At 55.6% G+C, this 22,149-nt stretch overlaps 1 protein-coding gene across 3 annotated transcripts in view; it reads left to right on the forward strand.

Moving 5' to 3' along the window:
* LOC125354523 (calmodulin-binding transcription activator 1) overlaps positions 1-22,149 on the forward strand; it is a 639,297-nt gene that overhangs the window by 207,476 nt on the left and 409,672 nt on the right. For all 3 annotated transcript variants that reach the window (XM_048350159.1, XM_048350161.1, XM_048350160.1), the window contains exon 3: positions 1,881-1,948. The gene's annotated coding sequence lies outside the window, so the exon portion shown is untranslated. The remainder of the gene's footprint in view (positions 1-1,880; positions 1,949-22,149) is intronic.

Genomic DNA, 22,149 nt, shown 5'->3' on the forward strand with positions numbered 1-22,149 from the left:
GTGTGTGTGTGTGTGTGTGTGTTCAGATAATCAAGTTTTCTGAGGTTCAGGCAGAGGGCTGACACACTTAACAGAGTGACTCACTGATTTTCCAGGACTGCTGCGTTTTGCTGATTTCAACTACCTTCAGTCAGAAACACACACACACACACACACACACACACACACCTATCACCACCACCACCGAACATACGCACACATTCACTATGAATGCATATTTACTTTCAAAGAGACCACTCTTCTTTTCCATACCCATCCACCTATCCATCATCCGTTTCTCTAACCATCCATCCATCCATCCATCCGTCCATCCACCCATTCATCTTATCAATCAGCCCATCCACCATCTACCCCCCGCTCCCTCCCTCCCTCCCTCCCTCCCTCCCCCCCCCCCTCACCCAGTCATCCCACCATCTGTCTAACAGACATTTATCAGAGGTTCCCCCGGGGTGGGGTGGGGGGGGGGAGCCCTGGATAATGCGTCCACGATCTATGTCCTCCCCTCGCACAGTCCACGGGGAATGTCACCAAGCGACTAGGCAATCAGAACTCCCGTGCGCCACGGAAGCACGTGGACAGCAGCTCCCCCTGCTGGGCGGGTGCGAGGACAGCAGGCTGGTGGGAGAAGAATCTACCCACGGGGAGGCCTGGGGAAGGGAGTGTCCTAGGGGGAGGAAACCAGCCGGGGCTAGACACTTGTGCAGCTCTTGCCCCACGCTGGAAGGCGGCCTGGGCTCCCAGCGCCGGGCCATGCCTGCGTCGTGGTGGCGTTCATCTTCACGGTGCCGTCCTCTAGCCCGCTCTGCCCGCCCGGCTTTGTGGGATCTCAAGGCCTGTCTGGGCACAGGTGTCGGCTCTATGACACTCGAGCCCAAGGCTGGCCTCCAGGCAGATGGGACGCTGTGTCCCAGGAGCCCTGGCTGCAGAGAGCGCGCGGGGGCAGGGAGGCCTCTGTGCCGGGGCAGCGGCTGGCTCTGTGACCGCCACCGGGATCAAGGCTAACGTGTGCCGGACCATCTCTCATGTCACTCACGGCCCCTGCCGAGTTCACGCTAGCGGATCTGTGTGGAAATGGAGGTAATGGGCCGTCTCACGCCTCAGAGCTGGGGCAATGACTTATGATAGGGTCACCCTTTGGCTTCCTGTGGAAATTATTAATAAATCAGTGATTCTGTCTGCAGCACTGTTGTTATGTTTATCAATATTTAATTTACCTTCAGGTGCCCACACTTCTCCATCTCTGCCTTAAACTCCGCTGACATTGCTCTTATCTGAAGCGCTGTTGGATAGCGCCACATTATCAGTGGTGAGAAAGGCTAACCGTTCTCTCTCTCTCTCTCTCTCTCTCCTCTCTCTTTCATAAGGCTTTATCTTTCCTTTTTAGTCTGTGTGATTGGCTCAGGGGGTTGGGAGTCAAGCTGAACGAGCACAACGTCTCTTGTGACAAAGCTGAAAGATTTGTCCACCTTCAGAGAAAAAGAAAACCAAAAATAAATAAGTTAAAAACCCAGACTAAACTTTCCAATTTGGACCTTGCCTAAGTGGGGGCTTGTTGTGGGCCTGTCTTTTTCCCTCCTTCAAATTAATGACATTTAGACTCTGAAAAGGGTGTCTGATGTTTTTCTCCCACAGAGAATCTTTTTTTTTTGGTCCCCGCCACCAACTTCTCTTTTGAAACCCAGGGCTTTGATTGCGATTGGATGGCAGGTTTAAGTAGAAAGGACTCAGAGGATCAAAATAGAAGCCGAGTCCAAAGACCAGCATTTTTCTAGCGGAGACGGAGTTCCAGCCTGACAAAGGAAGACAACAGCAACTTTCTTTCTACTCAGGGTCCAACATGAGCTAATTGTTGTTATTATCTTTTTATTCTTCTGTTTCAGGAAATTGCAGCTTATTTAATAACATTTGAGAAACACGAAGAATGGCTAACCACATCCCCTAAGACAAGGTAATGTCCCTGATCTTGCAGTTTTTTTCAAGTATGTACATTGAATGGACTGATTGATTTCTCGTGGACGGCCTGAGGAGCCGGTCCGTGAGGGACCACAGGTTGACAGGGTCACACCGGTGGCTTGTGACACAGAGGTCTCGTGAATTGGCCCCAGATTGTGGCAGTGAATGCACTCGGAAGTCACGCGTGGCGGAGTTTCTGGCCTGGCTGGATTCGTCAGTGTGGATGCTCAGAAGTGATTTTAGCCTCTGGGGGTGTTCATTTTGGGGAGCAGTGAGGGCCCACCTGCCACCTATACTCTGAAGCAATGTATTGATTTATTTTTTTCACAAAGAGGAGCTAGCTTAACTGCCCATATCTTGCTCACCGTGTTTTACAAATGGGAAGTCGAGTTATTCCTGGTCAATTTTAAGAAGGGCCCCCAAATCAGAAGCAATGGCTACGCTTGTAGTTTATTATGCCGTAAATGTCCTTGAACCTGCTCGCTGCCACAAACACTTAACTTCTCTCTCCGCTCGGGAATGGAGGGGGAATTGGCACACGTGGAGCTGTCCTGTGTTCTGTGGCTGGGAGGGATGTTATTATTTCTGAAGAATGGTGGGATTGGGATTTAAGGCTTCTTTGAAAGCTAGCCTCCTCTCTCCCTCTCTCCAACGTGTGCGGCTTTTTATTTTTGATGGGTTATAGTCTGGAGCTTTGGAAATTCGTGGTCAGTCTCTCCCGATTGCCACAAGGCCGGTGCTGGCGGTGACAGGGGCAGGTGCTCGTTAGCTCGAGGAGCGTCAGCTGCAGGGTGGCTTTCAAGGAGACTGGGCTGCGGGTGCGGCTGCCACGGGCCGTGGGCAGAGGCCGTCCCACGCGAGCCGAAGCCCTGAGGCCCGTGGGCTCGTTCACACCGCGCGAGAGGGGCCCGTGTGTCCTCCGTGGTCCGGTCATGAAATTGTCTTGTTTGTATTTGCCAGTTAGTGTTCTTTACTAAAGGGCCTTAGAGTATTTACGGGGAGTCTCTTCCCCTGGGTAGCCTGAGGCCCGGGGGAGAATCCCTCCGCAAGATTCTCAGCACGTGGAGCCATGATTCCCTTTCATGAAGCCAAATAATTTGTATCAGTCATCTTTTGCTGGGGTGAGGCTGTGTAAGAAACACCCCCTTGACGGGGTCCCTTGCTATAACAAACTTCTGTTTCCTGCCCACCGGTTGCCTGTGGTTTGGGACTGCTCCAACTAACATTCATTGAGGAATCTTGCTAAGGAAGACTGCTTTTTTTGTGTGCAGGAAGGCATGGCTGCAAAAACCCAAGGAAAACCATGTGGGCACATCTGTTCACAAATCCAGTAGCCAAGTGGGGCTCAGGGCGGAGCCCAGTCAGCAGGGGGCTGAGGGCAGGGCTGGGCAGTGAAGATCCAGCCCACAACTGGGTCAGTTCAGCCGTATTGCAGACTGGAAAGCCCAGCACACGGTGGGGGGGGGTCTCCTTTTATCTCCAGGGAGGGGGCGGGGCTTGTCTGGAGTAGTCACCCCAAACTTGAGCGGCCGTCAGAATCCGCTGGAGGACTTGTTGGAACTCGGGTCACTGGGCTCGCCCGCATTTGATGTGGGAGGGCTGGTGCGGGGGCTGAGGATCCACCACTTTGGAAGGTTCCAGGTGATGGGAGTGGCTAGTGGGTCCCCTCTAGGGGGCTGCGGGGGGGGGGGGAAGCCTGGTTTCCACACCTGTGTGGTGGTTTCCTGGTCCCAGGAGCCCCTGACCCCCAGCCCCGGGGCTATCTGTGCTGCTTCCCTCCTGGGTGAGATGCTCTCTGAGTCTCAGGGGGAGGGAAAGAGGCCCTGGAGCCCGGGGGAGGAGCTCCGAGGCACAGCTTGTGCATGCTCACCGCGGCCGGGACCCCCGCGGCGGCCTCCACGCCGGGCCTCGCCGCCTCTGGGATCTGGTGATTCTGAGGGAAGTGGCTGTCCTCTCCAGTGATGTCCGGCGGGCTGGGCTGTCCGGTGGGTGGTGGGTCAGGAGGTCTCCCTCCGTCCTCCCGGGTCACAGAGGCCCCAGGCCAGCCAACAAGATGGCCGGGCCCCCTAGGTCGACAGATCCAGGCTCGAGCGACAGCGACAGCGAGGAAATCCTTCCGGCTCCCTTTGAAGGTGCCAGTTCCTAGTCATTTACTTGGCTTTGTCGTACTGGCGTTTGAGCTCAGAGCCTGGGAATTGCCAGGCGGGTGCTTTACCACTTGAGTCACGCCTCCAGCCCTGTGTGCTCTGGTTATTTTTCAGATCGATCCTTAACGCTTACTGTCCGAGGTCAGCCCCCGACCTCGATCCTCTTTCCTGTGATAATCCTCCACAGCTGGGGTGCCACGATGCCCTGCCTGCCTCCCTCCCCCCTCCCCTTCCCCTCACTCCTTTCTGATAGGATCTCTCTGTGGAACCCAGGGTTGGCTTTGAACTCACAATCCCAGGGCCTCAGCCTCCTGAGTGCTGAGATGCCAGGTACCCCCCCCGTCTTGTTGTAGAAAGAAGAGGCCCCGTGGCCGCTGTCCTCACTGGCTTAGCACAGAGATGGGTCATGGTAACATTCCGGACGATTCCGGTCAGGTGTCCTCCGTGGGAGGCTCGTGTTCTTTTCATCCCTAAGTGTTGGACCTGTTTGGAGGCCTCAACCTGGGAAGGCGTCTGCAGAACCCCCTCTCGACTCTGGAAGGATAGATTTCCTTCCTTCAGGCCGAGGGGTGAAACGGGGGTTGCTATTAGCATTGTAATAGGCGCTCTGGGTTTATTCTTGAAAGCTTCTCATCCCAGGAGAAGAAAAAGTTGCCTTGGTTGTTTAAGGACCTCCCTAAATTCGTCGTTGAGTCGGGTTAGGACTCCCCCCACCCCCAATCTCCAGGATGGAAATTAATTGGCGCGGTTAACTGCTGAGAGCATACAAACTGGCCTCCTGGTATTCAAGAATTAATGACACCAATACCCCACTGAATGAGAAGGCAATGCGACTTCTGTTTGCCCCCGCCACCACCGCCGCTGCTAATTTCATTTTAGAAAATTAATAAAAATGAATTGCACCACTGACATTTATAGAGTTTCCTAATAAAATGATACATTGTTTGTGTGGAGGAATCCCTATTAAATTAATTGCTGTAATCAGTTCACATATAGATGTTGGTATAGGCGCTGCAGAGGGGCCCACTGCTGGTCTCTGGGGCTTCCTGAGGGCTGGGGGTTATAAATAGAGCCCTTCCTCAGAGCCTGCCCTAATTACAGACCAGACCCAGGAGCCCAGCTCACCTGCTTAATAACAAGGTCTGCCACGAGGAGCGAGCAGGCTTGGAGAGTTGGCAGTGTTACCACCAGCAGCCACGAAGGCTGACTGTCCCAGAATGGGGATTGTATTTTGAGCATGTGGTCCTTTAGCCTGACCAATCGCCCTTCTGAATGTTTTTACCTGGTCCTTCAGTCTGACCAATCACCCTTCAGCATGTCTTACTTGGTCCTTGAGCCTGACCAATCGCCCTTCAGCATGTCTTACTTGGTCCTCGAGCCTGACCAATCGCCCTTCAGCATGTCTTACTTGGTCCTCGAGCCTGACCAATCGCCCTTCAGCATGTCTTACTTGGTCCTCGAGCCTGACCAATCGCCCTTCAGCATGTCTTACTTGGTCCTCGAGCCTGACCAATCGCCCTTCAGCATGTCTTACTTGGTCCTCGAGCCTGACCAATCGCCCTTCAGCATGTCTTACTTGGTCCTCGAGCCTGACCAATCGCCCTTCAGCATGTCTTACTTGGTCCTCGAGCCTGACCAATCGCCCTTCAGCATGTTTTCACCTGGTCCTCGAGCCTGACCAATCCGGATGTCTTTCTTTGGCTCTGGCTGTGTACTCAGAACAGTAGGAATGCCATTAGAGGCCACGTGGGGCCATCCTGCGGGATGAATTTTGAATCTTGGGATGGAGAATGCATGTCTTCTGTCTAGAATGTTCTTGCAGCTCATTCTTCGGGCTTTGGTTTGGCTGGCCTTTCTCTGTGAGGTCTCCAACCCCCACCCCTCATTATCCACCCATGCCCAGGCCCTTTTCCTTCTTATGTGACATTTTTCAGACATAGGCTGTTGCCTGACACATGGCATGTATTGCGGTTTATATTTTTGCTTATTTATTCATTGTCTGACCTCCTCCCCTTCAAGTAGGAGTGAAGGGATTTCTTTTGGTAGAGCAAGACATGTATTAGCCTTCTACAAACATCTGTAGGATGAATAAGAATGGGGTAGAAAATGAGGAGGGAGGGCATCCTGAGAGTTGCAAAGGAAGACACTCTGGGTTTTCTCCCTGCCAGTGTGTGTGTGTGTGTGTGTGTGTGTGTGTGTGTGTGTGCATGTGCATGCCAGCTCTGGGCTTGAACTCAAGGCCTGGGTGCTCTCCCTGAGCTTTTTCACTCAAAGTAGCACTCTACCTTTTGAGCCACAGCTTCACTCTGGCTTTTTGGTGGTTAATCGGTGATAAGAGTCTCACAGACTTTCCTGCCCAGGCTGACTTCAAATCACGATCCTCAGATCTCAGCCTCCTAATTAGTCAGGACTACAGGTGCAAGCCCTTGGTGCCCAGCTAGGTGCTAGGCCTTTAAATCCTCAGGACCAAGTCCTGCCGGAACTTTGAGGGGCTGCATGGTGAGGGCTAGGACTGGCGTGTGAACCCAGGAGTTTCTCACTGTCGAGACCACAGCCGTCACCTGTTCCTGCTGCCCCTCTGTTGCCCAGAGCACAGGAAACGATCCCACCGTTCCTGGTGTGTCCCCAACCCCCGTGGAGGCTGCGCCAGCAGAGGCCAGGCACCAGGCCTGAGTCTCCGTCTGTGGCCACGGGTGGCTCGGCTCCCGAGAGCGAGGAGCAGAGCCCAGCAGAGCCCAGGCCAGCCACTGGAACAAGGAGCAATTCCAACCCTTTACTTCTCCTCCCCCAGGGCCTTCGAGCCCCAAGGCTGGGATGAAGGGACATCATTCCAGAATCCTAGAGGAGGCTGGGAGGTGCTAATGATCCAATTAATTAATTAATTAACTAATTAATTGGACTGATATAGCCAGCACCTTAACACTGATTCACCAAGAGTTTAGTAATAGAATTTTCCCGTAATGAACACTAAATGCGTCTTAGTCAATAAGCAGTAAAACACCAGTAGTGAGGCGGTGAAAGGAACCAGCCCTCTTTCCAGAAGCATCTGGAACTCCAGGGCCCCACCCCGACCCTCCCTCTCAGAGACCACACATCTGGCTCCTTCAAGTGGCCCGGGGCCTGACCCATCCCAGAGTGTGCAGTGTGTGTGTGTGTGTGTGTGTGTGTGTGTGTGTGTGTGTGTGTGTGTGTAGCTTGAACTCAGGGGCTTTATTCCCTTGCTTGTCTTTTTCACTCAAGGCTGGCGCTCTGCCACTTGAACCACAGCCCCACTTCCAGCTTTTTACTGGTTACTTGGAGAGAAGTTTCACCGATTTTTCTGCCCAGGCTGGCTTTGAACTGCATTCCTCAGGTCTCAGGGTCCTGAGTAGCTCGGGTTGCAGGAGTGAACTATTGGCTCCTGGCTAGATTCTCCTTTGCTTTTCTTTATGTTTTTCTTTCGGAGTGTGTGTTGCGTGCGTTGTCTTTTTTTTTCCCCTGTTTTAATACTTAATTTCCCCATCAGACTGTCAACCCAGTCTCTTGTCACTCCTATATCTGAATCAGGAATTCCAAGCAGCAGGTCCCATTGTGTCTGCCAGCTCTCAGTGTCTGTAGCCACGTTGCTGCTTTTCTTTATTGTTCTTGTGGAGGTGATGCCCAGAGTCTCCTTTTCTTCTGTCATCATTCTGCTTGACAAGCTTTGAGGCTTCTTAGGTGATGAGATCTGAAGTCCAGCGCGCTGTACGGAAGGTCCTCCTCCTGCCTCAGCCCTCCCCGCCTCCAACTGCAGCTACGGTTAGGGATGCGTACGGCTCCCTCCAGCTAGCGTCCTCCACCCCTCCTTTTGCCTTCCATCATCCACGGCCTCACCCCGCCCGCCCTCTGGTCCGGCCCAGTCAGCCTCTTCCCGGGAGCCTCCCCGAAGCCCTCCTCCCTTTTTTGCTGTCACAGCCCGACTTTGCTTACCACCCATCGACAATTCAGCTGCTGCCGTAAGTTGTAAGTCTTGTCTTCCAGCAAGCCATGAGCTCCCTGAGGACAAGGTCGCGCTGTCTCTTTGGTCCCCTGGCAGCGCGGTGTGGGGGAGGCGCGGCTTCGATGTGCTGGGCAGGCAGTGGAGTAGTCACCCCGCAGGCCTGGGCCTCGGGGAGGCGGGGGGTGGGGGGGGAACAGCGGCCTCAGGCCCCGGCTGCCCCCTGGGAAGTTGGCACCGCTTTTTGTGCTTACCGTGTAAGCCATGCTCGGAGGTTTACCTGTTGGCCACCTTGGAGGCACGCGGTCCCTGGGACAGATGGTGACAGGCCTTCTCTAAGGAAGCCTGGCCAAGCTGTTTACGTGACCAGAATAGCAATGCAAAAAATAACTGCAAAAATAATCCCATTGGAGCCAGGAGCCAGTGGCTCCCACCTGCCAGCCTAGCCACGCGGGAGGCTGAGCTCAGAGGATCAAAGTTCAAAGCCAGCCTGGGCAGGAACGTCTGTGAGATTCTTATCTCCAATTATCCAGCAAAAAGCTGGAAGTAGAGGTGTGGCCTACGTGGTAGAGCACCTTTTGCCTTGGGCAAAAAAGCCAAGAGAGCATTAGGTTTTGAATTCAAGCCCCAGAATCAACACACACACACACACACACACACACACACACACACACACACACACACACAGAGAGAAAAATAATAAAAATAGTAAATAATAAAAATATACCAATAATATCATGGAGATGGTTGTAAAATTTCCCGGAACTAAAAAATAGAAAGAGGGCTGGGGATATGGCCTAGTGGCTAGAGTGCCTGCCTCGTATTCATGAGGCCCTGGGTTCAATTCCCCAGCACCACATATACAGAAAATGGCCAGAAGTGGCTCTGTGGCTCAAGTGGCAGAGTGCTAGCCTTGAGCAAAAAGAAGCCAGGGACAGTGCTCAGGCCCTGAGTCCAAGCCCCAGGACTGGCCACAAAAAAAAAAAAAAAGAATGCAGTCACAATTTACAAAAAAAAAAATAGAAAGAAAGAAAGCAATTCAGCTATTAGTTAGCATGTTTTGAAGCTTGATGTCACTGTATTTGTGACATAAGCTAGGCACAAAGGGTCAGGTATTGTCTGTCCCAGCTGGAGTAGTCCAATTTGGAGATGGCACGGAGACTGAGTCCCGGGGGCACTGGGGGCGTGGAGACCCAGTGCTCAACGGGACGAAGCCGAAGTGTTTGAGCTGGGGAAGATGAAGGCCTAGAAATGGAGGATGGACGCGCAGCCGCGTGAACGCGCTGACTGCCACTGAAAGGCGGGCTTGACAATGACCGAAGCACTGGATTCCACATGGTGTACATTTCGCCACACTCTGAAAGGTTCTCAGAGTTGCTTCTCAGGTTTCCAGTGGGCAGAGTTGTCAGGGACCATGTGTGCATTGTCAGGGTGCAGGGGGTGTCGGGCGGAGGGAATATCGGGGTGTAGGGGGTGTCGGGTGGAGGGGGCCGGGGTATAGAGAGTGTTGGGATGGACAGGCGTGGGGGTGTTGGGGTGTAGGGAGTGTTGGAGTGGATGGGATGTTGAGGTGTAAGGAGTATCAGGGTGTAGGGAGTGTCGGGATGGATGGGATGTCGGGGAGCAGGGAGTGTTGGGGTATAGGGAGTGTTGGGGTGTTAGGAGCCAGAGTCTGGGAGGGCCTCTGAGCCCCGCGCCACTCCAGTCCCTGCCCCAACGCCATGGCCCCTGTATTACGCAGAATGGAGAGGCCCCACTCTCGCCCGGGCGTACTGGGGTGCCCCGCTCTTGCACGGGTGTACTGGGGTGCCCCGCTCTTGCACGGGTGTACTGGGGTGCCCCGCTCTTGAACGGGTGTACTGGGGTGCCCTGCTCTGGGCACTTGACTGTGTGCCTGTGGATGAACCCCGTCCACACTCGACCACTGTTCACCAAATAGCCGCCATTGTGGGAAGGAGCTGGGGATTTGGTGTCGGGACGCACAGGACACCCCCAAAAGGCACCTGCCAAGTGTTTGCTTTAATTATTAAAAAAATTTTTTTTTTATCATTTTGGTGCTGGGCCTGGGGCTTGAACTCGGGGCCTAGGTACTGTCCTTGAACTTTTCCCCTGGAGGCTAGTACTCTACCCCTGAGCCACGGCTCCCCTTCCAGCTTTCTGCTGGTTCAGTGGAGATCAGCGTCTCGCGGGCCTTCCTGCCTGGGCTGGTTTTGAATTGCAGTCCCCGGGTGTCAGCCTCCTGAGGGGGACTCTGGGCGTGAGCCTTGGGTGCCCAGCTGGCCGTGTTGTTTTTACGTACTTCCTCGATGAGATACCAGCTGTGACCCGGGTTCTCGTGAAGGGTGGGTGGTGTCTGGCCCGTGCTGGGGACCCCTGGGCTCCGTGGAGCCGGGCCTGCCCTGGATCCCACGTGTTTATCTGCAATGATGGGACTCACAGCGTCACGGCGGGGAGCCTGTCGAGGCCATCTGGGGGTGCAGGGAAGTGGGTCCCAGGCAGGGGCTGCAGACGGCCGGTCAGGGGAGGCTGCTCCTCTCATGACCAGAGGGTGGGCGGGCCTCCTCTGTACCTGACACCCCCTGTGTGGGTGCTTCTAGCCCTGGTGTCAGAGCCAAGCGTCCTCAGAGCCAGGACCCCAGCTCCTGGGGGAAGCTGGGATGGAGGCATTGATTGATGTTAGAGCCTGGAGTCTCTCCTGGGGTTAGGTAGCTGCTGCCTTCTGACTCCTGTTGTCCACTTTCTCTTATTATTTTAATGTCCTTGAAAGCAAACACGCACAGAGGGTCAAATGGCCCTAATAAACTTGTAAGGACACAGAGAGTCCTCTGCCCTTGGGCTCCATCCTGTCTCTAGGGAGGCTGCCTCCACCCTGGGTTCTGATCTTGACCTTCAGCTGGAATCCTGGTTGATGCTGCTGCTTGCTGATTGGTTGATCTGGGACATTAGGATGCTGCTGCTTGCTGATTGGTTGATCTGGGACATTAGGATGCCGCTGCTTGCTGATTGGTTGATCTGGGACATTAGGGTGCCGCTGCTTGCTGATTGGTTGATCTGGGACATTAGGGTGCCGCTGCTTGCTGATTGGTTGATCTGGGACATTAGGGTGCTGCTGCTTGCTGATTGGTTGATCTGGGACATTAGGGTGCTGCTGCTTGCTGATTGGTTGATCTGGGACATTAGGTTGCTGCTGCTTGCTGATTGGTTGATCTGGGACATTAGTGTCTGACTCCCTGTGTGCTCTGGGGGCTGTTTGAGGGAGGGGATGGCGTGGGCACAGCTCTTGGGTGGGAGGCCCTGAGATTCAGTGTGGGGGTCTCTCTCTCTCAGGAACCACTCCAGATGGCCCAGAGATGGTCCAGCGAGGGCTGGCCTGGCTGCCGGCAATCCAGAACCATCCAGAACCAGGCAGGGGAAGGACTCGGCGTTTCCCTGGAGGCTGTCGTGTTCTCCCGGCTCAGGGCTGTGTTTCCTGCTCTCCCGTGCCGTCCCCAAATCCACGCACCCCAGCTTTTCTCGTGCCCCACCTGATCCACGTGCCCTCCTGGTGGCTGTACCCTTGTTCTCTCTCCTTTGCTGTCACTGGCTGGCTGCTTCCCGGCCTCTGCAGAGCTATCCTGAGCGGGCACGTCCCTCCTTGCCCACTCCCCTCTCCCCCCGACGGCTTGAAAATTCAGTGTGTGTGTGTGTGTGTGTGTGTGTGTGTGTGTAATGGTGGAGGCTCTAGGTTAATTTTGAGGCTCAGGGCCTCATACTTGCTACCAGGCAGGTGCTCTTTGTGCTGAGCCATACCTCCAGCCCTGCTTTTTGCTTTTTTTTTTTGAGATAGGGAGTCACTTCCTGCCCCGTGCGCCTCTGGGCAGGGTCCACCTACGTTAGTTTTCCTGGGGTAACAGTAATGGCTGCCTCCGGCTCTTGGGTGAGAAGAAACCTGCACCTTGTTTCTGGCCTCAAGCCATGGTCTCCACACATTCATCCTCTCAAGTGGACAGGACGAGAAGCGTGTGCCACGGTGCCCAGCCCGCCGCCGCCCTTTGTAATAGTTGGGGTCTTGTCGTGGTTGTTTTGTCTGGGGTGTCTGCGTGCCTGGCTGCCGGGGGCTGGGCAGTTCTTGGGGCACCCCGGCCCTTCTGGCCCCGCCAGAGCCTGAGCCCACCTCCTCCTCGCCATCGCCACCCTCGGCACGGAGCCCTCCTGGCTTGGCACAGGGCCTGATGGCTAGGGTCCTCCGTCTCAACTGGGCTCCTCAGGGTCAGAGGTTGTGAAGGGCACCCCTGGTGCGTGCGCGGTGGGGTGGGGGTATGCAGGCTGGGCAAAGGCCTGCTGGCCTCTCTACGCGGCATGCCCTGGCGGCCATAACCGCGGGAAGGACAGGGGCTTCCCTGCGCGCGTGCAAATCCTAGACGGCTGCCGGCCCCGCCGGAGTTCCCCGACTGTGACCAGCTCTCCGCCGCCTGCCAGCCGGCCCTCCGCATCCTCGCGCTCTCTCTCTCGGAGTGGGGGAAATCAGGAGCGTCGAGTGTCGCTGCCAGGGGCCCAGCTGGCATCGGCAGCGATTCCCCCGGATCAGTGCTGATCTAATAAATCATGGCTCGCTGCAGGGAAAGGAGCTGGCCCCGGAGCTCCCGGCCCTGCAAGGTGGGGAAGCGGGGACCACGAAACCACCTTTGCAATTCATAAGTTTCTGCATAATGAGTGATTACCAAATCAGCTGGGTATTCTGGGATGGAGATTCTCACACTGTTCTCGGCTTGGCTCAAAGCGAGTGCTGTCTTTGCTATTCTGAGATTCCTCCCCCCACCCCCACAGTTCTTTATGATGGAGGTGTCCAAAAAGAAAAAAACAACACTGGAAGCAAACCAGAAACAAAGAGAGGAGCTGTTTCTTGGTTCTTAAACTCGACTGCTTCTCCCACTTTCTACACAAGCATTTCGTTTGCATGCTCTGTGTTATGTGCGTGTTGATGTGTGCATGGACATATACACACACGTACAATGTACTGACACCAGCATTTAACATGTAAGCACATGCTTATGTATGCACATGGCTTTGTATACCCACACCCATTGTGTACACACACTGTGTAGGTCCCAATGCACCTGCCTACCAACATGCACATATACACACGGATGCACAAACACACAATGAGTATAGGTATGCATGTAGCCCACACAGACACATGCACACACACAAATATACAGCAGGCACATACATATACATATATATATATATATATATATACACACACATATCTTCCTGAATTGGTCACTTTATTCACTATTTACTTATTTATTTTTACATGAACAGAAATTTTAATGAATGTACATCCAAAAACATGTTACTGAGTATACTAAATGTACACAACACATTCATTTTTCCCAAATTAAAAAATAAAATAGCATCATTAAGACACATTAACTTATTTCATTTTTTTGTATTTATTCATTTACTTACTTACTTTTGCCAGTCCTGGGGCTTGAACTCAGGGTCTAGGTGCTATCCTTGAGCTTTTCTGCTCAAAGTTAGCGCCCTACCCCTTGAGCTACAGCTCCACTTCTGGCTTTTTGGTGGTTAAGGTAAGCACCTCACAGGCTGGCTTTGAACCATGATCCTCAGCTCTTCAGATCTGGAATGGCCAGGGTGACAGGCGTGAGCCATCAGCGCCCATTTACAGCCACGGCCGTTTGGTGAGGAATCTATTTCTGGGAACAGTGCCCTCTGTTCATCTCGTGACTTGATAAGGTGGAACTTATTTGGGTAGGTACAAATTTCTCCTAAAATAAAAAGCAGGCTAGATTGTGACCTGGTGGCCTCCGGCCTCTCCCGGGAGGGAACTTGTGGCGGGCTTAGCGGTTGGAGAACTGACAAGGAGGGCCGTGTTCAGGAGGGCTGCGGGCAGGGGGGTGGAGCTCTCCCACAGGAGTGCGCACGCCTGCTGGGGGGGCACAGGGTGGGGTGGGGGGGAGGAGGGGGAGCCGTGAGAATAGACAGGAAGCCCCTGCAGGTGGCGACGGCCGAGCTGAGGCTGGGGACGATCAGGGGTCGAGGTTGTACCGCAGGTGGGCTGTGGACACATCACTGACCTATACCTGCTTGCCCTGGCGGTGGAGAATTGGAGAATGATCTGGAAGGATGGGCATGGGATTAGGAGCCTGGGCGCGCTCACACACCACTGCAAGATGCCCATGGTACGGATGGAAAGGCAGCGGCGCCGTCCATCTCTCGGGGGCGGAGTCGGGCTGCCCTGGGGTCAGGACCTCAGTTCTGCCTCCTGGGGGTGGCATTGGGCTGATGTCCCCCCCCCCCGCCCCACGGTCCCCTCCTTGTATTCCTGGGCCTCTGCACGCCCTGTCCTTCCCCTTCTCCCTCTGAGAGGAGTGATGGATAGCAGAGACGCGGCCTGCAGAACGATTCTGGAAATAATGGCCAACTTGGGGTCCTTTTTCTTTCTTTTTTTTTGCTGTGTTGTGGTGTTGAATTTCAAGGTGAGGAAAATAAAAATCTCTCCCTTCACTTGACAAGTGACTGGTTTGGGCCGGCCTGCGATGGAGAGACGCCACCCTGCCCGCCCCCCCCCGCCCCCCGCTCCTTCGGGGTCTGGCTGGGTGGGACCCCGCCTCCGAGCCCGCTGCCCCGCGGTCTAGGAGGATACATTTGAGTTTTGCAGTTTATTAATTTTGCATTAAATAATTAATAGTAAAGTTAATTGATGAATTATTCAATTTTCAGGTAAAATGGGATGATAAATATTCATAACTTATTTTATTAAGGGACTTTCCGTTGCCTATGTCATTAAATCTAGATTAAGGAAGGCTGATTTTAAATGAAGATGGAAAACAATTGTGCTTTGGAATTAATTGACGAAGATGTGGAGGCCACCGCTTTGTGGGGAGTTAGGGCTCGTGGCTGGGCTGGTTTAGGACGATTCTCGGGTCTGCTGGAGGCTTCCCCAGGACCCGGTACTGAGACGGGCGGGTGGCAGAGCTGGGACCCCTCCCAGCCTTCCACCGGGCCCAGCTGTTGCTCGGGGCTGTTTACTGTTGGTTCGGAAATCGCCAACACCACTTGTCATCCGTCCAGAGCCGGTGTGATGTGGGCTCGGTCCCCGTGAAGAAGCGGACGAGGGCTTGCGTCTGCACGTCCAGCTCAAAGGGAGGGTGGGATTCCCACGGAGGGGCAGGGCGAGGGCCAGGGACTTCCTCTCTGCCAATACTCTGGGGCTAGGGTGGGCCGCAGCTTCTGTTTTGATTTTCTAGCTAGCTAGCTAGACTTGGATAGGTTGATATTTGCAAAACTGCTTCAGCAGAAACTCACCCCGGGTGTTGGGGCTTCCTAGGGCCACACAGGCTGTTAGAGAGCTGCACACGGCTTCATGCAAACCTGGGGTTGGGATTGCAGCCTCTTAGCCTGGGACAGTACATTAGATAATGCCTGGGGGCTGGGAATATGGCCTAGTGGCAAGAGTGCTTGCCTCGTATACATGAAGCCCTGGGTTCGATTCCCCAGCACCACATATACAGAAAACGGCCAGAAGTGGTGCTGTGGCTCAAGTGGCAGAGTGCTAGCCTTGAGCGGGAAGAAGCCAGGGACAGTGCTCAGGCCCTGAGTCCAAGCCCCAGGACTGGACAAATATATGTGTGTGTGTGTGTGTGTGTGTGTGTGTGTGTGTGTGTGTGTGTATAGATAATGCCTGGAGGGGGGTAGGGAGTGGGGGAGAGAAAGGGAAAGACCGAGACAGACTGATGACAGATATATACACCCACAGAAAGAGACAGAGAAAGACAATGACAGAGACAGCCAGCCAGGCAGGCAGACACTCCTTCTCCTGGTTCACTGGTCCAAGGCCACTCAACTAATTAGCCTCAGGAGTTGGGACTTGAGTCTAGGCCTTTGCAAGCTTCCCTGCCTTTTTGGTGGTTTCCCCGCCTCCCCCCCCCACCCGGTCTGTGGGGTGCCTGGGAGCCTCTAACCCGGCAGGACAGACTTGCCCGGCACCGCCACGTGTTCATTAGAATCCCCCAGCCACACGCCCCGATCCCGCGGTAAGCCGTCTCTCCCAGGCCGCGTCGCTCAGGAACCTGCTCTCCTAAAACGATCCCTAATTGGCTTGGAAGAAAGGCTTCCAACAGGCAGATGGCTTAATATCTTGAATTTCTGGCGTGGCACGAGGATTAGATCTGGTTTGGGAGACGGGTCTAGTTAATGTGGGGGCTAGGCGTTAAGATGCGGTCGCTGCAGCGTGGGTGGGTGGATGGGGCTGGCGCGGGGCCTGCGGGGCAGAGGACGGGCGCCGAGAGAAGGAGCTGGACGCCGCGGCAGAGTGTCTACCCGCCATCCGCGAGCCTTCGCTGAGAGGCCCCCGTGAGGCCGGCGGCGGGTCGTAAGAGAAGGGAACACGGCCCCTAATCTAATCAGAGAGCCAGGTCACGCCGACCCGAGACAGCCGAGCGATTCCCAGACGGCACGCACGGTGGTGTGTACACGTGTGTGTGTGTGCGTGCGCGCACACGCACACACACACACACACACACGGAGCTGTAGGGGGAATGCAAAATGGGGCCAAGATCAATTGGATGCCATTGATTTCATTGGGGGAAAACAGCGCAGCAACATTTGTAAGGGTGAATTTCAATCGGGAGAGCGTGAGCTTGGGTGTGTGGGGGCGGGGTGGGCAGCGGGAAGTGACGGAGAGACGACACGGGGACTGTTCTTGTCTTAAGCCACTGAGAGCAGAGTAATCGGTGGCTTTGACATCATGGCGAGAAGGTTCTAGATGCCAGGAGGGCTGCTCCGGGATGGCCTTTTGGTTGGTGTTCAGGCTGCTGAAGCCAGGCACCCGTTGAACAGGAAGCCTCGGGGGGCAGAGCATAGTGAAGAGGGTCCCTAAGGCCCAACTGTGGCCCCTGATGAGGTGTTTAGGCCTCGGCAGATCTAGACAGTGTGTGTGTGTGTGTGTGTGTGTGTGTGTGTGTGTGCGTGTGCGTGTGCAAGAGAGAGAGTCTTCCCATGGTAGTCTTAATTCAGAAGGTTCTCTTTGACCTTCTTCCCCTGTATAGCTCAGGAGACATTGGGGGGCATTTGGGGACATTGGGGGTATATTTGGGGACATGGGGGGACATTTGGGGACATTGGGAGAAGGACTTTCACAGTCACCCCATGGGTGATTTTCTCCTGGGTCCTCAGGGCTTCTTGTCAGCCAGGGAGGGACCTTGGACAATGCCTGGGGACACTTTTAGCGGACACCGTGGACGGGGACACGCTGCTGGCATTGGTGAGCTTGCTGGAGAGGGCACAGTGAGCAGGGGAGTTCACACCCACGTGCTCGGAGCTCCAGACTGGGCTTCTGTCCTGTCGTTTCTCAGCGGCCGTTACCTGGTCCTCCAGACCTGTTGTGAAGACCACACGAGCGGGGTAGTGATGCCCTCCACGCGCCTCTGGTGCTCCTGGCTTGTCCACAACCAGATCTCCTCCGCTCTTCTCCCTTCAACTCCTCCTCCTCTTTCTCCCCTCCCCTCCCTCCCTCCTTCCCCCTTCTTTCCCTCTCTCCCTCCCTCCCTTCCTTCCTTCCTTCTCTCTTTCTCTCTTTTAAATTACTTTTTTATTGTCTCTTGAATTCAAGGTGGTGAATAGAGCCACTAATGCCCAGGACAGACATCATGGATCATGTGGCCTCCTTATATGTGGTGCTGAGGAATCGAACCCAGGGCTTCATGTATACAAGGCGAGCACTTTACCACTAGGCCACATTCCCAGCCCCATGTGGTCTCCTTATAAACTAGGTTGGGGCTCCAAGCTCTCTTAACATGGTGCTTGTTTCTCAAGGCCATTGTGGCTGGTCAGGACAGTACTGGGGTTGAACTCAGTTTGCTCTTCCTGTAGGATCTGTGCAGATTCACACCCTCCTGTCGGCCAGCGGGAGAAAGCGGGGGGGGGGGGGGGGCCCTTGGTGCTGGGAGACTGTGGTAGCCCAGTTCTGCGGCCCTGCCCTTCCCTTCTTGTGTTCCAGTTCCTGGACGGGATTGACGGGGGCCCTGCTGGGCGGGGAGCCCTGTGTGGGGCGGACTGGGTCCTGGTCTTTGCCTTAGAGGGCTGGGTTTAGCTCTACACCTCTGCTTGGTTCTTCACGGAGTAGACTTTGGCCGTGGCCTGGGGGCATTTCTGCGCTCAGTTGGTCAGACTTTCCAGTGATTCCTTCTGTCCCGTCCCTGATCCTGCCCCTGGGCCCCAGGTGAAGGCTGAAGTTGCTCCTGCAGTCCTGATCCCCCCCACACTCCCACTTCCTGGAGCGGCTGGTGGCACCCCGCTAACGAGGAGCCAGGCAAGCCTTCTGGGCCATGTAACCCCGGATCCCCAACCCATGCGATTTTTCAGCCTCCCTTTCTACCTCCTCCCGTCGTCTTCTTTTTCCGCTCCTTTTCCTGAAGGGCTAGAATGGTTTAATAGACATTGATTTGTGATTTTTAGCCGCTGTGCTTTGGGAAAGTTGAGAAGCCAATAATTAATCCTTGCTCCCACGCATCCCTTTTGTTTGAGAATGACCTGGTAACTGCCTTTGCTCTCGCAGGCCGGGCCGGCCTGACCCAGTTCAGCTCCCTGGCCGTCTGCGGCTTCATGCCAAGGAGCCTCCGATGAATTATTCAGCCCTGCTGCAGGGGGGAGGCGCGGCTCCCCCGTCGGAGCCGGTCAGCCGAAGTTGCCCCGTCCTGCCATCGTGGAGGGGGGCCCTGCTCTTCCTGGGGCTCCAAGGAAAAGGCCTCCCGGGCCTCCTCCCACGGAGGCCCCCTCCCATTCCCAAAGTGCCCCCCAGTGCCAGTTACCTCCGCAGCAAAGCCCGGGGAGCGCCTTTCGAACGACTCCCTGGTCCCCTGGTCCCCAAGCTCTGCATTTCGCACGGGCAGCTCCGCTCTCTGGGTCTGAAATCAAGGTGCGCGTCCCGCTGGCTCCTTCTAAGATGGAGACGGGAGTTTCCTGCCCTCCGGCTCCTGGAGTTTCTAGATCCTTCCTTCATTGGAACAGCCAGAAGCGCAGGCCTCTTTCTGACTGTCTCCACCCCAGTCTCCTCTCCTGCCTCTCTCTCGTACCTCAGGCCCCCCTGGGCCACCAGCCGCCGCCTCCCCATCTTAAGAGCAGTGGGTCAGCCGTCTTCAATCCGTTTGTCACCCAGTTTCCCTTTGCTGTGAAATCTCTCGCACAGGCTCCAAGGATGAGCACACGGGTATGGATGGGAGGGGGCCTTGTTCTTTCTCCCATACTTATGATCTCCCTGGCTGCGTTGTTTCTGGTTTTTTCTGGAAGCTTCGATGAAGAGGGAACCCTCAGAGAGCTTCCCTGGGGGGCAGTCCTGTCTGCACGGTACGGGAATGGCCAGTGCGCGCCTGGTTCCGTGTCTCCCCCTGTGAAATGAACGCGTGCCTCGCAGGGCGGTTGTAAGGACTGGATGGGGCACTGTGCGCCGCCTGTCTGTGGGGGGTCATTCTGTTGGGAGGTGCTTCTTTGCTTTGTTTTTGTTTGTTGGTATTTGGGGTTGAATTCAGGTCTCCGTGCTCTTCCTGCCAGGCCGCACCTCCTGCTTTTTGCTTGTTCTCCGGATAGGACCTGTCTTCCTTCCCAGGCGAGCACCTGGAGGGGATCTGCCCAAGCCAGGCTTCCTGTCACAGCTTGCATGGCAGGTGCATGCCCCAGGACCCAGCTCTGGGTTGAGAAGGGATGGGGGGGGGGAGGGAGGGAGGCAGGACTGGTCTCAAACCATGATCCTCCCAACTCAGCCTCCCAAGTAGCTGGGATGGTAGGGGCGGGCCGCGGGTGCCTGGCACGGTTCCCAGCGTCTTATTAGCCCCAAGTATGACTCCGCCATGGGATGAGGGAGTGGTTCAGGTTGTTTGGGGCGGTTGGTAGGATTCGGAAGCAGTAGGTGCCAGTCTGCACAGAGCCATTTGCTGCTGGCTCGTCCTGTGGAACCCCCCCCCGCCATGTCCCCGGGTCTCCATTTAAACCCACTCTCTCGCTTTGGGGATGTTGGATCCTGTGTCGCTCAGGGACTCGGACGGGCTGTGCGGACCTCTCTGTGTGTCATCTTCTAGATTCCTGTCGCTGAGAGCAGCCGTCTTCCGTCCCTCTCAGGTCCTTCAGAGTTTGGTCATGCCCTGGGCGTGTCTCCTTCCTGCAGTGCCTCGTGACCACTGAGGTCACTTCCCCCCAGTGTGGAGAGGGGTGATCTGCCGACTGCAGAGCCTCCCAGTGGGGGTTCTAGATCCTTCTCTCTGCGCAGTCGATGAGCGCTGGATCTTCGTACTTCCCCGTGCGTGTCCCCTCTGCCTTGGGGTCAGGACGTTCTAGGTGATCGTGGCCCCGGGGGGCCAGGGGTCGCCGTCTCTGTTGGCTCTGGTGTGTCTCCTGGGTTTCTTCCCCCAGCTCCCGTGTGACAATCAGGACAGGGTACATTGGCCACGGGCCATTTGCTTCTGTCACCTGCCGTCCAGACCTTGCTTCCTGACGCAGGGGAGGGGACTTGGCTCTCCGGGGCCACCCGGTTGGATGCCTCGGTGCCTCTCATCGCGCGTTATCCTGCGGCGTCCTGTGGGCGGCAGCCTCCTCCCTGCCTCCGCCTCTCTTAGGAGCCCGGGCCTTTCCTCTCCTGGTCCTTAGGCACTGGGCTTCCGGTTCTCACCAAGCGCGCTTAGCATTAGCACCGGAAGCAGCCGCTTGCTAAAGTGCTGCGTGTGCGGATAAATAATTGAGGCTAACTTAATGAAGCCCGCTGCGGCCTTTTCTATTGGCAGCTCTTAGGCCCGAGGCCCGCGGCCGGCCGCCCTGCTTCCTCTGCCTGCTCTGGGCCGCCGCGAGGCCTGTTTGAGTGGATGGGTGGGGGGGGTGGGGGGGGAGAAGGGCGGGCGACTGGCCTCCGGTGCAGAGGAAGAGACGGGCCAGGTCAGGTGGCCAGGATTTCAGAGCGAGAGGAAGGGAGGTCGCAGGCGAGCCCTCTCCTCCGGACAGGCCAGGGCCACACATATTTATTCATGATATTTAACATCATAATACAGTTTAAGAGTTGGTGGCATTCTAAATGCTTCCTGGATTAATTTACATTCCAAGATGGTAATGAGGTAGCCGCTTTGGTCCAGGAGGTGAGTATGCAGGAATAACCTTTCCGTCCCTCATAATTAACCTTCCAGGCTATTCTCTCACGTGAGCCGTGCGTTTTCGACTTGGAAACTGTCACAGAGGCTGGGCGTCCGTGGCCCACGCCCGTGGCCCTGGGTACTGAGGAGGCTTGAGGATCAGAGTTGGAAGCCAGCCCTGGCAGACACGTTCGTGAGACTCTTATCGCCAATTAATCATCAGGACGTCAGGAGTGGAGCTGTGGCTCAAGAGGTCGAGCACCAGCCACGAGGGGAAAAGCTCGGGGGACAGCGCCCAGGCCCTGAGTTCAAGCCCCAGGCCTGGCACAGAGAACAAACAGCCTATAGCAGGCAGAAAGCGGCTCTTGCTTGCTGGATCCGGACGCCTGGCGAAGGGCGGTCGGGTGGCGGAGGGGGTATGGCCCTCTGCACCGGCCATCTCAGATGGCTTTCTCTGGGGTGAGCTGCGCCCAGGGGCCCTGGGCTTTGAGGTCCCGTTGCTTTGTGTTGGCTCATCTCCAGCCGCAGCGTCTGACTCTTCGGAGCCCCCCACCCCACCCCGCCATGCCAGCTTTAGTGGATTCTGGGGGAGGAATGAGCTTATGCCGAGGCTTTCAAACCCCTCAGAGCTCCTGTCCAATGGGGACCCAGGCCGCAGCAACCTCCATGTTAACTCAGGCTTCCTCAGAGACACAGACTGACGGGTGTTGCCTGCGTGTGTGCGTGCGTGTGTGTGCGCATATTGTGTGCATACGCAAGCACACCCACCCACTCATGTACACGCGGAAAGAAACATTACAGGAAACTGGCTGATAGGCTCACAGAAGCCCACCAGGTCCCTAGCTGGGCATCCAGCAGTCTGGAGACTGGCATTGCTGGAAGGTTCTGAGAAGGAGAGATCCTAAGGAGACCCCCCAGCAGCCCACGTTCTTCTAAACGCCCCCCCCTCCCCCCGCCACGGGGCTCTGTGTTAGTGACT

Source organism: Perognathus longimembris, chromosome 7, assembly GCF_023159225.1.
Source record: "Perognathus longimembris pacificus isolate PPM17 chromosome 7, ASM2315922v1, whole genome shotgun sequence".
NCBI classification, from domain to species: Eukaryota; Metazoa; Chordata; class Mammalia; order Rodentia; family Heteromyidae; genus Perognathus; species Perognathus longimembris.